The sequence below is a fragment of the Lathyrus oleraceus genome, chromosome 6 (genome assembly GCF_024323335.1).
Source record: "Lathyrus oleraceus cultivar Zhongwan6 chromosome 6, CAAS_Psat_ZW6_1.0, whole genome shotgun sequence".
Lineage (NCBI taxonomy): Eukaryota > Viridiplantae > Streptophyta > Magnoliopsida > Fabales > Fabaceae > Lathyrus > Lathyrus oleraceus.
In genome coordinates this window covers 468,223,384-468,241,451 of record NC_066584.1, presented here as the reverse complement: position 1 = coordinate 468,241,451, position 18,068 = coordinate 468,223,384, and the positions used below count along the sequence as shown (strand labels likewise).

Sequence of the window (18,068 nt, the reverse complement as noted above, 5' to 3'; positions counted from 1 at the left end):
TTTCATTATCTTTAATATTATATTGATATATTTGTTGAATATTGGTTCCACTGTGTTGGGTACTTGGGTATTTGATTGTAAACCATGTGGGAAAGACTCTACACCCGAGTCTAGAGTGAAAAAACATAAGATAGGACGATGGTTGAGTAGTACGGACTCCCGAGGTGAATACTTCGTAAGGGTCGGTACGAGAACCTCACTTAGAGTAGATTCTTTTGCAAATATTGTCGCCCGAGGTGTATACCTCGTAAGCGTCGATGTTTCAAAGGGGTCCATGACTCTAAGGACCTTTTTTTAGAACATTAAACCTTTGGCCAACTAGAAATGATGGTTGCGTAGTATGGATCCCCGAGGTGGATACTTCGTAAGAATCGATACGAGAACCTCGCTCAGAATAGATTCCCTAGATGGAGTTGATGACCGGAAAGTATTTTCCGTAAGCGTCAAACAATCTTTTGAATCCATGACTCTGAGTACCCTGTCTAGAACCCAGTCGATGGTTGCGTAGTACGGACTCCCGAAGTGAATACTTCGTAAGGGTCGGTACGAGAACCTCACCCAGAATAGATTCCCTTGATGGAGTTGACGACCGGAAAGTATTTCCCGTAAGCGTCAAACATTCTTGTGAATCAATGACTCTGGGGATCCTTTGTAAACAAAGCCCTAGATCATACCCGGTGAGAACCCCGTTTTGGAAAAGCAATCAAATTTATCCATACCTCTCGGACCTTTGAACCTATCCAAAGAAAGAAACAAAAAAAAACATTGCATCCATTCATCCATTCATTGCATATGCATAAAAGCAAAACTCTTAGTTTGTTTCGCATTATTTCAGGAATCCAAGACTTGTTAGCAAGATGAATCCTGAGAGAAGAGGCACTTTTCAGTTCAAATATAAGAACGTGGACCTTACCAGCCTGCAGAAGTTGAGTGCCAAAGTAACACCCCTCAAACTCAACGGCTTCGTACAAAACTATGGAAAAATTCTGGACATCCTAAATGAGAATATGGACATGATGACCGCAGTGACTATTGCTCAGTTCTATGATCCACCTCTACGTTGTTTCACATTTTCTGACTTCTAGTTGGCTCCTACCTTGGAGGAGGTTGAGAGGATCATAGGCCGGAATTTGAAGGATCACAATCCATTTCCTAAGCTTGATGAAGATATTCCTCCCAAGAGAATAGCTTCAGCTTTGGGTCTGAAAGTTTCTGAAGCCGTGGATAATTGGGATGTGAAAGGACCTTTCAGTGGTTTTTCTAGGAAGTTCTTGGAAGATCAGGCCAAGAAGATGGAAAAAGAAGGGAATTGGGAAGCCTTTTATGCTGTGTTAGCCGTGTTGATATATGGGATAGTTCTCTTCCCAAATATTGACCATTTTGTGGACCACCTGGCGGTGAGAATTTTCCTCTCTGGTAACCCTGTACCATTCCTTTTGGCAGATCTCTACTACACTCTCCATGATCGTCATGAGAAGAAGGGAGGAATCGTCTTATGTTGTGCGCAGTTGTTGCACGCCTGGTTTAGATCCCACATGCCCGAAGAAGGTCCTTTTGTCTCAAAGGAACTCAAGCCCTTCCAGAAGTTAGCTTCCCTCACTTCCAGTCATGTTAAGTGGTATATCAGGGATTGGGAAACCGAGAATGTGATTGTCAGCATTGGAGACTTTCCCAATGTGCTTTTGATAGGAACCAAGGGTTACATCAATTATAACCCTGTGCTATCTCTGAGGCAGCATGGGTACCCTATGAATGGCCCTCCAAAAGCTGAAGCTCTAGAGCCTTTCATCTTATATAGTGTTAAAGCGGATCATCCCATGGTGAAAAAGATCAAGAGGTCTTGGCGAGCAGTTATCAGAAAAGGTAAGGAGTTGGGTAAGAGAAATGTCATTGCCCAAGAGTCTTACACTTGTTGGGTTAGAGAAAGGGTTCAGATGATTAAACTCCCTTATCCATTTGATCCTTCTATCTATCCATTGGTTCCTGAGCCAGAACCCATATTACCTGAAGATGTAGAGAAGCTCAATGCCCGTATCAAGGAGTTGGAGTTGGAAAATGCTGATTTGAGAATCAAGCTTGGCCGAGTCTCGATAGAGAATGGGAACTTGAAAGACGATCAACAAAAGAAGGACAAAGAGCTGGAAGTCTCCAACAAAAGGGCTAGAGAGTCTGAAGCAAGGAGAGAAAAGTTTGGACAAGCGCTCTTTAGCACTAAATCTGTGTTCAAATCAAAGGAAGAGGAGTTGGATAGAGCTTTACTCTGGATTCAAAAACTCAACAAGACTCTAGAGCTGACCCTTGAGATGAAAAGGGAAGCACAGTTGATTTCTGAGATTAGTACTCGTGAATTGGAGAATACCATTCAGAAATACAAGGATACTTTGGAACGTGAGAAGCTGAAGACTGAAGAGTCAGAAAGAGTTTGCACACGGTTGAAACATCATTTGGATCGAGCCGATGCTAGAATCCAGGCACTTGAAGGTGGGGATCAGGATGCTGCCTATATGGTGTTGCTAGGTGAATGCAGATATTGGAGAAACCTCTATAGGGATATAGAGGTGACCAAGGCTGAAGACGTGCGCATTATCCAAGATCTCCAAGGGCTCTACACTGAGTGGAAGGGCAAATTTTTGAAGCTGTCCGGATTTGCGAGTTCCATCATGCGTGAGCTACCTGAGAAGCTGCAAGAAGCTGATTGGTGCATGTGTCCAGAGAACACCCCGCATCAAGTCTTTAATTTCATTAAGTTTTGTAAGGTAATGTTAGAAGGGTTAACTACCGACCTTGCTACGGTTCGGAAAGCCCATAAGTCATGAGCACGTTGTTTGTATTTGAACTTTGATATGAGATTAATGAAAAATCGCTTTTTGAGATTCATTTTATTGTGTTTCATTTCCTTATTATTTTAAATATTTGCGAACAAGTGTTGTGACATTTTTGAAATGAATGATTGAAACTAACCAAGAGTTTTGCAAACAAAATGCATCCATACATGCATTCATGCATTTTTCAAAACAGAGTCTCATTCTGTCCTTTCTTCCTCCAGTTTCACGCTGAATTTTCAACACCAATATAATACTCGTGCCAGAGTTCGTCAAAGAATGGCAGATCAAGAGCATGAATTGGAGCGAGTGAGCTCAGAGCTCGAAGACCTGCGCGGAAACATGGGTCAGGTCATGGAAATATTACAGGTCATCAGGGCAAAGTTAGATACCCAAACAACGGTTGTTTCAGAAATCGCCGGTCCATCGATTGAACCCCAACCTGCGAGGACGGTACCAACAACCTGGCCCACCTATGGTTTACCTCCCGGTTTCACTCCTACAGTTGAAGGCACCCCTGGTTTTGCACCATCCGCTCAGCAGACGACTCCTCTACCGACCATCAATGAAAATCATCCTGTGGTCCACACGTTCGCACCTCCTCTCGTTCGTGCGCATGTGCAACCTTACTTTGAGGATCAACAACATGCTCCAGACTTTTCAGATGAAGATGAGGAAAGGCAGGAAGACCTAAGAGGGATGAAGGAGAATTACCAGCTGCTTGAGAAGAGATTGAGGGCTATGGAAGGCGATCAAGTTTTTGGTGCTACTGCTAAGGAGATGTGCTTGGTATCAGGTCTTGTGATTCCTGCGAAGTTCAAGACCCCAGATTTCGATAAGTATGAGGGCCACTCGTGTTCTAAGAGTCACCTTATTATGTACTATCGGAAAATGGCTGCACATGTAGAGGATGACAATCTTATGATACATTGCTTCCAGGACAGCTTGAGGGGTGCTCCCTCCAAGTGGTACTTAAGCCTTGATCAAAGCAGGATTCATTGTTTCCAGGACTTGTCTGATGCCTTCATCCAACATTACAAGTATAATATGGATATAGCCCCAGATAGGAGACAACTGCTCAGCATGTCCCAAAAAGATAAGGAGTCTTTTAAGGAATACGCACAACGATGGAGGGAAGTGGCCTCGCAAGTCGAACCACCTCTGGCTGAGAAGGAGTTAGCAGATTGGTTCATGGATATAGTCAAACCTGTGTTCTATGAAAGAATGGTGAGTAGCATATCTGCGAGCTTCTCTGATCTGGTCGTCGTGGGCATAAAGGTCGAGTTGGGACTGAAGAATGGAAAGATGGTGACTACCTCTGAAACATCTGGTAGTAATGCCAAAAAGTTTTCTGGAGGGTTTCAAAGAAAGAAGGAGGGTGATACGAATGCAGTGTCAACCAGTCAAAGGAGGAGTCATTCATGGAAGAAGCAACACCAATTCGCTCAATAACAACCGATTTATCCAGTACAATATGTTCAACAACCATATGTGGCAGCAGTCACACCAAATTTTAACCAACCACAAGCTCATGTTTATCCACCCGCTCAACAAGCGCCAATATACCAGCAGGCACCAGCGCCACCTGCTTATCAACAACCGAGGGCACAGGCTCCTCGTCCACAAAATCCTCAAAATCAAAATAGGGTACAGAGAAGTAGACTTCCGTTTGCTTCAATCCCTATGACATACACTGAATTGTACCCATCATTGCTATAGAAAAGGGTTAGTGACTCCCAGATCTTTGGGTCCTCCACCAAATCCTTTGCCTCCGTGGTACAATCCAGATGCCCATTGTCCTTTCCATGGGGATGCCCCTGGACATGATTTAGAAGGATGTTATGCTTTAAAGCATATTGTATGAGACCTGGTTGAGAAGAAGATTCTTTCATTTCGAGACGTCGGACCCAATGTCAAGAATAACCCTTTGCCAGCACATGGTGATGTTAATGCCGTCGAAGATGCTTCTGATGTGTATGTAATCAAAAACGTGGAAGATGTTAAAACTCCGTTGCTAGCGCTTCATGTAGGATTGGGGAGGGCTAGATTGATTGACGCATGTCACGATAGTTGTGAGGAATGTGCCATTCAGCTAAAAGGATGTAAAGTGGTACGAAATGACATTCAGAATTTGATGAATCAAGGTGTTTTACAAATTTCTGGTCCAACAATAAATGAGGAAGTTTCGGTCATTGAACCTGTTTTTAACATACCAGAACCATTTGAGGTGACTTATCACAGGAGAGACGTTGTTCATCCGTCACCCGTGGTAGTTTGCATGCCTACCCCATTTCCTTTTGAGAGCACCAAGGCGGTACCCTGGAAGTACGACATAACAGTGGTGGATGGAGTGGTAGATGGAAAGCCCAAAATTGCTGAAAGTAAGGAAGTTTTGGAGAATGTTGACACCGACATCACCAATATCGCAGGGACAAGCAGGATGACCCGTAGTGGTCGGATTTATACTTCCAATTTTAATGTGAACCCTCAAGAGCCAACAAGGGGAGCTGCAAATGTAAATCCTACCCCAGAACAGGGAGGGGCACAGCCGGCTGTGCAAACAGATGAAGCAAGTGAGTTCCTAAGGATAATAAAGAAATCTGACTACAAGATAGTTGATCAGTTGCATCAAACACCATCAAAAATATCTATCTTGTCTTTGCTTCTGAATTCTGAAGCTCATAGGGAGGCTCTGCTGAAAGTGCTTGCTCAGGCTCATGTTACCCAAGATATAACGTTCGGCCAATTCGATGGAGTGGTCGCCAATATCACGGCCTGCAACACTCTAAGCTTCAGTAATGAAGAGCTGCCCAAAGAGGGGAAGAATTACAACCGCGCTCTGCATGTATCCATAAAGTGCCAAGAAGATGCTCTGGCTAGAGTTTTAGTTGACACTGGATCGTCCCTCAATGTTCTACCAAAGAGGGCACTTGCTAAATTGTCTTACCAAGGTTCGGAGTTGAAACCTAGTGCGCTTGTGGTGAAAGCTTTTGATGGTTCACGAAGGACAGTAGTTGGGGAGGTAGAGTTACCGATACAGATTGGACCGCATGTATTCCCCATCAATTTCCAAGTCATGGACATAAATCCAGCTTATAGCTGCCTTTTGGGACGCCCATGGATACATGCCGCTGGGGCAGTAACTTCTACTCTACATCAAAAGATGAAGTTCGTTGTCGATAACAAGCTCGTTATTGTCTCAGGTGAAGAGGATTTTATCATCAGTCAACTCTCCTCTTTCCGTTATATTGAGGCTGATGAGGATGCCTTAGAAACCTCTTTTCAAGCCCTTGAAATATCCAATGCCACACTTGAAGAGGTTAAGGATCCTATTGAGAAAACTAGCTTGTCATTCGCCTCTTTGAAGAGTGCAAAATCAGCAGTTGAAAGTGGAGGCCCTGCAGGTTGGGGGCAAGTCATCAACGTCAATGAGAAAAATGACCGTTTTGGTTTGGGGTACGAGCCTTCTGCTAATGGAGGAGCCCTGGTCCCTGCAAAGGACCGTGTGCGGAGCATACAAGAAGTTTTCCTGAGCAAAGGATTTATCCATGGAGATCAAGTTGGTGCAGTGGAAGATGACACTGAAGATGGAGAAACATCAAATCTAATATACCGGTGTGAAGCAGCCCTAACAAATTGGGAAGCGGTTGAGATTCCAGAAGTTTTTCCTGTGTCAAGTAATTGTTGTTTTCCTTTGTGTTTTTGAAAATCCTTAGCTCTGCCCAAGGCTAATGGATCATTTGTAGGGCCCCTTTTGAATTTCAAAAAAAATCATTATGACAAATAAATAGCATTTTGTTCAAATTCTTGTCGTTCATTTATCTGTTGTTTTTCTTAAAATGGCAATCCTTTCAAAAACTACAAAAATATTTTTTTACTTTTTTTTTGCATTTTATTTCCATTTTTCTAAAAAAAACCATCATTAAAAAACATGCAGAATAATCAATAAACCAGTTGAATTCGATGACCCCGCTACTTCCTATAATTTTGAACTCCCCATCTACCAAGCGGAAGAGGATAGTGAGGAAGATTGTGATTTCCCAGAAGAACTGGAAAGGATGCTCGAGCGCGAGTCAAAGGCCCTTCAGCCACATCAAGAACCAGTGGAAACAATCAACCTTGGCACCGAGGAAGACAAGAAAGAGGTCAAAGTTGGGACTACACTTGAGGCAAGCATCAAAGAAAGATTGATCAAGTTGCTACATGAATATGTAGATGTATTTGCTTGGTCGTATCAGGATATGCCAGGTTTAGATACTGACATTGTTGTCCACAAGTTACCACTACAGCCAGATTGTCCGCCAGTGAAGCAGAAGCTCCGAAGAGCAAGACCCGACATGGCTCTAAAGATTTGTGACGAGGTGAAACGTCAATTTGATGCCGGTTTTCTAGCAGTTGCAAAGTACCCTCAATGGGTAGCCAACATTGTGCCAGTACCCAAAAAGGATGGCAAGGTCAGGATGTGTGTTGATTACAGGGATCTAAACAAAGCTAGTCCAAAGGACGATTTCCCCCTGCCACATATCGACACTCTGGTAGACAACACTGCTAAGTTCGCAGTCTTCTCCTTTATGGACGGATTCTCGGGTTATAATCAAATCAAGATGGATCCAGAAGACATGGAAAAGACCACATTCATCACCCCTTGGGGAACATTTTGCTAGAAGGTAATGCCATTCGGTCTCAAAAATGCTGGGGCAACTTACCAAAGAGCAATGGTCACCCTTTTCCATGATATGATGCATAAGGAAATTGAGGTTTATGTGGATGATATGATTGCAAAATCTCAAAGTGAAGAGGATCACATAGACCACTTGCAAAAGCTATTTGAGCGTCTTCGGAAATTTCGACTACGACTGAATCCTGCTAAATGTACCTTTGGTGTCCGATCTGGAAAGTTGCTTGGTTTCATTGTTAGTCAACGAGGAATTGAGGTAGATCCAGACAAGGTTAGGGCAATACAAGAAATGCCTGCTCCGCGTACAGAGAAAGAAGTTAGAGGATTCCTGGGACGTTTGAACTACATCTCTAGGTTTATATCTCACATGACTGCTACGTGTGAACCTATATTCAAGTTGCTCAGAAAAGATCAAGCAGTTGAATGGAATTCTGACTGCCAAATGGCTTTTGAGAGAATCGGACAGTACCTGCAAGAGCCCCCTATTCTAGTTCCACCTGTTCAGGGGAGACCACTTTTTATGTACTTAACTGTGCTTGAAAAGTCAATGGGATGTGTGCTGGGACAACATGACGAAACCGGTCGAAAGGAGCATGCCATCTATTATCTAAGTAAGAGATTTACCGATTGTGAATCCCGATACTCACTCTTGGAGAAAACTTGTTGTGCTTTAGCATGGGCCGCTCGTCGTCTAAGACAATACATGATTTGCCACACTACTTTGTTGATCTCAAAAATGGATCCAATAAAGTACATATTCGAAAAGCCTGCTTTGACAGGAAGACTCGCCCGTTGGCAGATGTTACTATCTGAGTATGACATCCAATGTGTGTCTCAGAAAGCCATCAAAGGAAGTGTGTTGTCCGATTACTTGGCAAACCAGCCCGTTGAAGATTACCAGTCGTTGAAGTTTGACTTCCCTGATGAAGACATTATGGTAGTAAAAGATTGTGAAATCCCAAGACTTGATGAAGGACCTGAACCCGGATCTCGGTGGAAGCTCATGTTTGATGGTTCCTCCAATTACATGGGGCATGGCGTAGGAGTTGTCCTGTTGAATCCAAATGGTGGATACACTCCTTTCACAACAAGGTTGTGTTTTGATTTCACGAACAATATAGCAGAATATGAGGCGTGCATCCTAGGCATCGAAGCAGCCATTGATCTCCGAATCAAAATCCTTGAAGTATGTGGAGACTCAGCCTTGGTCATATACCAAGTCAAGGGCGAATGGGAAACCCATGATACCAAGTTGATCCCATATCGTGCCTATGTCATGGAACTAATAAAATACTTTGACGAAATCACTTTCCGTCATATCCCGAGAACTGAGAATCAAATTGCTGATGCTTTGGCTATGTTGGCTTCCATGTACCAAGTTAGATTCCATAATGAAGCACCTCTCATCCAGATCGAGCGGAAAGTCGAGCCTGCCTACTGCCAGTCAGTTGAAGAGGAAGCCGATGGTAAACCCTGGTTTCATGACATCAAATGCTTTTTGCAAAATCAAGAATATCCAACAGATGCCACAACCCTTGACAAGAAAACATTGAGGAGGTTAGCATCCAAATTCTTCTTGAGCAATGGTGTGTTGTACAAGAGAAATCACGACATGATTCTGCTCAGATGCGTGGATGGACGTGAAGCGGACATGTTGATCAAGGAGATTCATGAAGGATCCTTTGGGACTCATGCCAATGGACATGCCATGGCCAAGAAGATTTTGAGAGCTGGTTATTACTGGTTGACCATGGAATCCGACTGCTTCAATTATGCTAGAAAATGTCATAAATGCCAAATCTATGCCGACAAGGTACACGTGCCTCCGACCCTACTCAATGTTTTGACGTCACCTTGGCCCTTCTCAATGTGGGGCATCGACATGATTGGCGCCATCGAGCCTAAAGCTTCCAATGGTCACCGCTTCATCCTGGTTGCCATTGATTACTTTACCAAATGGGTAGAAGCCGCCTCTTATGCTAATGTGACAAAGCAAGTGGTTGCACGGTTTCTCAAGAAGGAGATCATTTGCCGTTATAGAATTCCAAGTCGGATCATCACAGATAATGGGACTAATCTGAACAATAAGACCATGAAAGAATTATGCGAGAGCTTCAAGATTGAGCACCATAACTCTTCACCATATCGTCCAAAGATGAATGGCGCTGTTGAAGCCGCTAATAAAAACATCAAGAAGATCCTGCAGAAAAATGGTAAAAACCTATAAGGATTGGCACGAAATGTTACCCTTTGCACTGCATGGATACCAGACTTCCGTCCGCACTTCAACAGGGGCAACCCCGTTCTATTTGGTATATGGGATGGAAGCAGTTCTCCCAATTGAAGTAGAGATACCTTCAATGAGAATCTTGATGGAGACCAAGCTAGAAGAGGCTGAGTGGATTCAAAATAGATTTGATCAGTTGAACCTCATAGATGAGAAACGATTGACTTCTTTGTGCCATGGACAATTATACCAAAAACGGCTTAAAAGGGCTTTTGACAAGAAAGTACGTGTTCGGGAATTCAGAGAAGGAGACCTCGTGCTTAAGAAGATCTTGCCAATACACAAGGATTCACGTGGGAAGTGGACTCCCAATTATGAAGGCCCATATGTTGTGAAGAAAGCTTTCTCCGGAGGTGCCTTGATTCTCACAACTATGGATGATGAAGAGCTCTCACACCCTGTGAACTCTGATGCAGTTAAAAAATACTATGCCTCATAAAAACCCGCTAAATCGAAAACCTGAAAGGGCGATTTAGGCAAAAAAGGGTATCCCGGTGGACTGAAAACCCGAAAGGGCGGTTCAGGCAAAAGTTAGGGATGAATAAAAATGGTAGCTCGCTAAGTTGAAAACCTGAAAAGGCGGCTTAGGCAAAAAAGAGCGCCCCGGTGGATTGAAAACCCGAAAGGGCGATCCAGGCAAAAGTTAGGGGCATAAAGGCATAAACTGCATCAGTTGTTACTGATTAATACCGAAGAATTTGAGGTAGAAGATTAATCCAGTCACTCCCCTTAGGAGCAAAGTTTTTGGGGGATCATATCTATTAAGGATGTTAGTGGTCACTGAATTCAATGTAAACCTTTCCTTATTGCCATTTTCAAAAAAATTGTAACACTCTATGGAGCTACGCCATTTGTGTGCTACCATTCTTGAATAAAATACAAGTTTTTCCCAATCATTGTTAGTTGTGTTCATCTATGCTTTTCTTTGTTATGCAAGATGTCATTTATTTGTTAATAATGAAGTTTTGAAACTTGAAAAGAATTTGAAATTTAGAACAAAATTACTTTGATATATGTGAAAATCAAAGGAAAATCATTTGTTCCCCCGAAAGGCTCAAAGTTTGCATAAATACTCCAGGATCATCAACAAAAGTCCCCATGGAATATAACTCATTAATCCTCTAGAAGGATGGACCTTTGGTTATTTATAACTATCAATCATGATAGTTTTTCCTCTGGATGCGCCTGTTAATTGTACGGGTATGAGTTATTGGTGTTGAGGAATCAGAACCTCTATAAACAATCCCTACAAACACCCAGTCTGCCAAGTGTCAACATAATCATGATCATTCATATATCATGCAAAATTTCAAATCATGCATAGCCGGGATGTACTTCGTGCTCATTGTGCATTGACCTAGGTCTTGCTGTTGATCTTATGTCTTTGGACCTCTAATTCCGGTTTGTCTTTGGTATCTTTAAACCAACATCTGGTTTTTGCAGTCATTTTCAAGTCCAATTATTGTTGGCAAAATCCGTTAAAAGCTGGTTGTAGTCCATTGCGTACGGTCAAAGTCCAACTGTTGCTATTCCAGTGTCAGGTCATATCTGAACCTGTTCTGAAGATTTTTTTTCTCTGTTTGTTCAATCCTATTCAGGTCATATATGAACCTGTTGTTGAGCTTTTATTCCGGGGTCAGGTCATACTTGAACCTGCTCTGAAGAGTTTTTCCAATTTTTGTTCAATACTATTCAGGTCATATATGAACCTGTTGTTGAGCTTTTATTCCGGGGTCAGGTCATACTTGAACCTGCTCTGAAGAGTTTTTCCAATTTTTGTTCAATACCATTCAGGTCATATATGAACCTGTTGTTGAGCTTTATTCCGGTGTCAGGTCATACTTGAACCTGTTCTGAAGATTCTTTCTCTGTTTGTTCAATACCATTCAGGTCATATATGAACCTGTTGTTGAGCTTTATTCCGGTGTCAGGTCATACTTGAACCTGTTCTGAAGATTCTTTCTCTGTTTGTTCAATACTATTCAGGTCATGTATGAACCTGTTGTTGAGCTTTATTCCGGTGTCAGGTCATACTTGAACCTGTTCTGAAGATTCTTTCTCTGTTTGTTCAATACTATCCAGGTCATATATGAACCTGTTGTTGAGCTTTATTCCGGTGTCAGGTCATACTTGAACCTGTTCTGAAGATTCTTTCTCTGTTTGTTCAATACTATTCAGGTCATATATGAACCTGTTGTTGAGCTTTATTCCGGTGTCAGGTCCCATGAACCTGTTCTGAAGATTTTTTCCCTATGTTTGTTCAATACTATTCAGGTCATATATGAACCTGTTGTTGAGCTTTATTCCGGTGTCAGGTCATATATGAACCTGTTCTGAAGAGTTATTCTCCATGATTATTCCCCAGCATTGTCAGGTCATACATGAACCTGTTTGTTGTGTCTGAACCGGTTGACATTATCTTTCTTATTCGGGTCTAGTAAGTCATATGTGAACTTACTACCGAAATCTCTTGTACTCTGAACGTTGTTTATCAACTTTCACTTTGATTACTCCCCAGTGTGTGTCTGATTCTCCAGCAGGACTGTCTTCCCCATTAAACTTGTTTTTTTACCATTTGTCTTTCTCCCTGTGGACCATCAGCATTCCCCACAACTTGGTCTGTCTAGTAGCATCTCCTGTCAAGGGTCCACCATATCCCTAGCAGGGAAGAAAATAAAAAAAAAGAGAATCCTGCATCCATGCATATCATATCATATCATATCATATCACATCATGTCATAGGGATTCAGGATCAAAATCCGGGTCTTCTTAGTATTTAACCATCTCCCACTATGATCATATGAAGAGTGTCCTGCTTCATATTCTCTAGTTGAAGATACTTAAATAGGGGCAACTGTCATACCCCGATTTTGGTCCTGAATGTTTTTCATTTTTTTCATTTTTATTTGGCACTTGGCCTAAAGTTCATTTGCATACATTCATTCCCAAATCCATATTTTGTGATAGACATTGGTTATTATTTAGCTTTTTGATCATGGTGCTTTGTGATTACAAAATGGATCTTAGTTATTTGATTTTAATTTTCAATTTTAATTTAATTTCAAAGTAAATCTAATTCCAAATTTCAAGTTAATCTTAAATGTGTTTTACTAATGATTCAAACTCTAATTGATTTTAATTTCCAAATAAATGTTAGGGTTGATATCAAAGTAATTTTAACAAATTATAGATTAATTTGATTTTAATTGGTTTTATTTGGTTTTTTTTTATTTTAAATTGACATTTTGATTAGTCTCAGATTATTTCCAAAATCCGTATCCATTTTTTATAACCAAACATGATCCAGTTCCCGTCCATAGTGCATTTCAAATCAAAATAGTACATACTCATTTCATAACATTCAATAATATTTAACTTTCAAACATTTCTAAACTCATTTTCATACATACATTTTCATTTAACATTTAAGCATAACAATGCATTACATCCATATCCTACAACTAACCCCTACATTACAACCAATTCCCAAATTTCATCCAAAAATTACAACCAAGGTATAACCATAATTCACATCAGATCCCAATTCCCATCCCATAAGAATTCCCAAATAACCCACCATCCAAAGCACAACATTCCTCAAAATCAAAATTTCAAAAGGGCATTAGGTTAAAGGCTAAGAAGGTTTGTTACTCAAGGGGAGTTTGAAAAGGTACAAAATTGTTACAAAATTAAGGACACCCCAGTGGAGACAAAGCCGTCTGTTGACTCAAAACCACCTACAAAACTTTCATGACGAAAAAACATACAAAAACAGCAGCCCCGAGTTCAGGCCTTGCCAAGAAGTCAAATGTCCAAAGCTCGGTTAGGCCTAAATCTGAGAAAGTGCAACTGATTGAGCATAGGCGGGCATGTAATTGTGAAATCATGCTTTCAAAAGTGAAGGTGCCATTGCAGGATTTAATGAGTTCAGTGCTAGCACTGGAAGAGTCGCTTGACGTTGATCAGGTTGAGAACCTCATAAAGTTTTGTCCTGCAAAAGAGGAGATAGAAATAATCAAGAGTTATAAAGGGGAAGTTAGGGAAATATGAACAGTTCTTCATGGAGTTAATGAAAGTACCACGGGTAGAATCTAAGCTCAGAGTATTTTCATTCAAGATTCAGTTCCATTCTCAAGTTTCCGATCTTAAGAATAGCTTGAATGCTGTGAATGCTGCTTCAGAAGAGATCAAGAGTTCTGTCAAATTAAAGAGAATTATGCAAACAATACTTACTCTAGGAAATGCTTTGAACCAAGGAACTGCCAGGGGTTCTGCCATTGGATTCAGATTAGATAGCCTTCTTAAACTGACTGAGACACGTGCACGGAACAACAAAATGACTCTCATGCATTATCTTTGTAAGGTGTTAGATGACAAATTGCCTGAAGTTTTAGACTTCTCTAAGGATCTTGCTAATCTAGAGCCAGTGGCAAAGATCCAATTGAAGTTCCTGGCAGAGGAGATGCAAACTATAAACAAAGGATTAGAGAAAATTGTACAGGAATTATCCACTTCTGAAAATGATGGTCCTATATCAGAAAAGTTCCGCAAGAAATTGAAAGACTTCCTCTGTTCTGCTGAAGCTGAAGTCCGCTCATTGGCTTCACTATATTCATGGGTGGGCAGGAACGTGGACGCATTAATTCTTTATTTTGGCGAAGATCCATCCCGCTGTCTATTCGAACAAGTTGTCACAACTTTGCTCAACTTCACTCAAATGTTCAACAAAGCCCACGAAGAAAACTGCAAACAGCTAGAGCTTGAAATGAAGAAAACAGCAGAAAGTGAGAAAAAGAAATGTGAATCAGAGAGGATATTACCTAAAGCAATCCGGACTGGCAATGTCAAATGAGTAATTATTAGAGGAAGCTAGCTTTGATAGTCGTGGGAATTTAACCGTCCTGCCAGCCTATCACTAAAATGGAGTTTGAATTTGAAAGACGAAGAGTGACAAAGGAAGAAATCCGAGAGCTAATCTTCCGTGAGATTCTAGAGTATCATCCTCAACTTTTGAAAGACTACATCAATGGAACAGAAAGAATTAGTTTTCTCTATCCAAATACCGTGGATCAATTCAGAAAGCAGTTTGCTCATCTAGAGGAAAATGATAAAAATGGTCCTGTTATACCACTTGACCGAAAACATGTTTCTCTTCCAAGGTCAACAATTGTACATTCAAATTCGTTACCTCAAAAAGAGCAAACAAGTATTGCTTTTAGCAAAAACCACCCAAAACCAGAGCTGTGATCAAAACCGAAACTGCTTTTGAAATCTTCAACATTTTTACTGCAGTAACACAAAACAATTGGCAAGTGTTAAAATCCAGAAAATTCCCAAATTGGAATAGAGACAAAAATGAAGAGAAAGTTTGAGCTCACATTACCTGTTCCAAATTCAGACATCAAAGGGACCAATCCGATACTGAGCACAAAAAGTATTTCGTAGGGACACCTCTTTTGAACCCAAGGTACCAATTCGAAACCCTAAGCTGTGAACATAAATAGGAGAGAAAAATCAGTGAAGAGAAGAACGAAATTTGGAGAGGCAAAGAGAATTTGAAAACCAAAACCCTAAAAGTCGGAGGCGGCCGCGATTTCAAGGGGATAAACCCTAATAAAAAAAAATCAAAGTAAAAAGCCAGTATTGGAAGAGAGGAGATAGATTCAAGCTCACCTGATTCATTGTCGTCGCCAAAGGTGAGATTCCCGCTTGACTTCTCTCTTTAAAACCATGGGTTTGCACTCTCTCTGGTTAACGAGGTTGAGCGATGGGTAAGCGGTAGGTAAGCGATGAGAGTGATTGAAGAGAGAACCTGAGAGGATGAATGAGGAGAGAGATTGTGAGCGGTGAGCGAATGAGAGATGGGAGATTGGGAGCAGCGGTGAGCGAATGAGAGATGGGAGATTGGGAACGGGATTGAGAGACTGAGAGAGGAAGAGTTCCGTCCCAGTGTGAATGCTAGCTCATTCATTTTCTTTTTTTTTATTATTTACCTTAGGAGTGTTTAAAATCTTTTTTTGGAAATTTAAATGACCCTTCAGTATTCCAAGTGGATATTAACTTTGTTGTTTAATAATAATTTCACTTTTTACTATTCCCAATCCATTAACTCTAAAACCCAACAGCCAAGCGGCTGGGTTTGATTTTTGTTCATTTTCCTGGTAGTCCAACAGATTTTTTTTTATCTTAGTTTTTATTCTAATGTCTAATCTATCTTGGTTTATATATCTAAAATAGCATTAAGATAATAACTAATGATAAATGGCCTAGTGGAGAGAGGGTAGTTTCATAATCTTAAGTGGAGAGGGTTCAATACTCATATGTAGCATTTTTTTTTTCCTTTAGCATTTTTTTCCCTTTAGCATTTTTTTTTTCTTTTAGCATTTTATTTCTTTTAGCATTTTATTTCTTTTAACATTTTTTATGTTTATGTTTTATTATACTCATGGTTTCATTATTATTTAATAACACAAATCTTTTTTTAATTTCATCATTCATTCAAAACCATTTTAAAACTATAAAAATTATATTTTTCTCGATTCAATGTCGAGCCCATTTTCACACCCTTGTAAGTCGATTGCTTTTTAAGCCTCGCCATCAACCTCACATAGCTTACTCTTGGGCTTTCTTACAATGAGCCGGTTCTCTTGCACTTACACTCATGCATTACATTATTTGTTGTTTGAGCCCGATTTAATTATTTCATGATTTTGAATCCCCATTTGACAAAATGTACCCCACTCCCCCGATGTGTAATAATCTTGTACTATTTCATTTCTGTATTTGTTTGAATATTTAGTTAGATACTAATACAAGAATAAAATCAACCATTTCCAAAAAAATACAAAAATATGACTCGATCCAACGTCGAGTATTTTCTCAATAAACAAACCAATTCATTTCTCCCTCCCATTCTATTCCATTTGTTTCAAACTTTCACCAAACGCTTGATTCAACGTCAAGCCATTTTTCCTAATAAAAACTCAAAAAATATTAATTCAATAGTTAAGACCTTTTCAATAAAGATGGAAGTGGAACGTGGTGTATACCGCGCACTCCTGAGACTAGGATTCGAGATTTATATCTCGCCAACCTTAGCTCTCGCCATCATCCAAATTTATCCACTTTGTTTTCTCTCAAACACTTATCCAAATTTCTCTTAAAACATCCATCAATACTTGATCTATGGTCAAGTCATTTTCACAACAAAACTCAAAACACCTAATTCTTATTTAAACACTTTTCTCAATAAAGGTGGAAATGGAACATGATGTATATCATGCACTCCTGAGGTTAAGATTCGAGACGTATGCCTCGCCAATCTTAACTCTCGCCATCGCCTAAATTTGTCAATGCGGTTTCTTCAAACCCTTTCTCAATCAAATTCCAAAATACTTAATTTCTATCTTAAACACTTTCAATAAAGATGGAAATGGAACATGGTGTATACCGTGCACTCCTGAGGCTAGGATTCGAGATGTATATCTTGCTCATCCAAGTTCTCGCCATCACTCAAAATACATCCAACCGATCAAACTCTTTTCTCACCGCCGTGCGATTAATCAAAAATCTTTTTCATAAATGAAAGATATATTGTCTTAAGTGATACAAAACAATGTTTCGGCCACGATTGTTGAGTAGAGATAAATGACGCTTTTCCGAATGTAGATTTATAAATCCGTTCGATGTGTGGTACGCGTCCACTCCTCATCTGTTTTGGATAAAACGATGTTTTTGTCGATTAATACAACATAGCTTTCGCTAAAATCGACCAACAAACAAACATTTTTCTACCCAGAACTACATAAGCCTTGATTTCTCTTTTGAGATACGTAGGAGCAGGATTTTTAAATCTTGTCAGGCCCACTAATAAAAAACTTAGGTTTAGTCCTTCGTCAAAAATCCAAAAACATTCTCTTCTCATCCTTTCTTTCCCACCTAATAATTCGAAAAGCCTAATATTTCAACTAACACTAACGCACACAACTGACCTAATGATTCCCGTTGAGTACAACGGACGTGAGGGGTGCTAATACCTTCCCCTTGCGTAATCGACTCCCGAACCCTGATATTGGTTGCGATGACCATATCTTATCCTTTCTTTTTGTCTTGGGTTTATCGATATTTCCCCTTTCCTTTTTAGGAATAAATAAAGTTTGGTGGCGACTCTGTTCAGTCCATCATTGCGAGCGTGCGATCGCGCTTCGCTTTGAAGTCGTATCCCCATTTTTCGAGGTGCGCCAGATGGCGACTCTGCTGGGGACTTTTACCCAATCCCTAA

At 40.5% G+C, this 18,068-nt stretch overlaps 2 pseudogenes; both read left to right on the top strand.

The window, feature by feature from the left end:
- The first annotated feature begins 1,535 nt into the window (after positions 1-1,535).
- On the top strand, positions 1,536-10,211 carry LOC127096289 (uncharacterized; annotated as a pseudogene).
- Positions 10,212-13,537: 3,326 nt separating this feature from the next.
- On the top strand, positions 13,538-14,704 carry LOC127096288 (formin-like protein 13; annotated as a pseudogene).
- Positions 14,705-18,068: the final 3,364 nt, after the last annotated feature.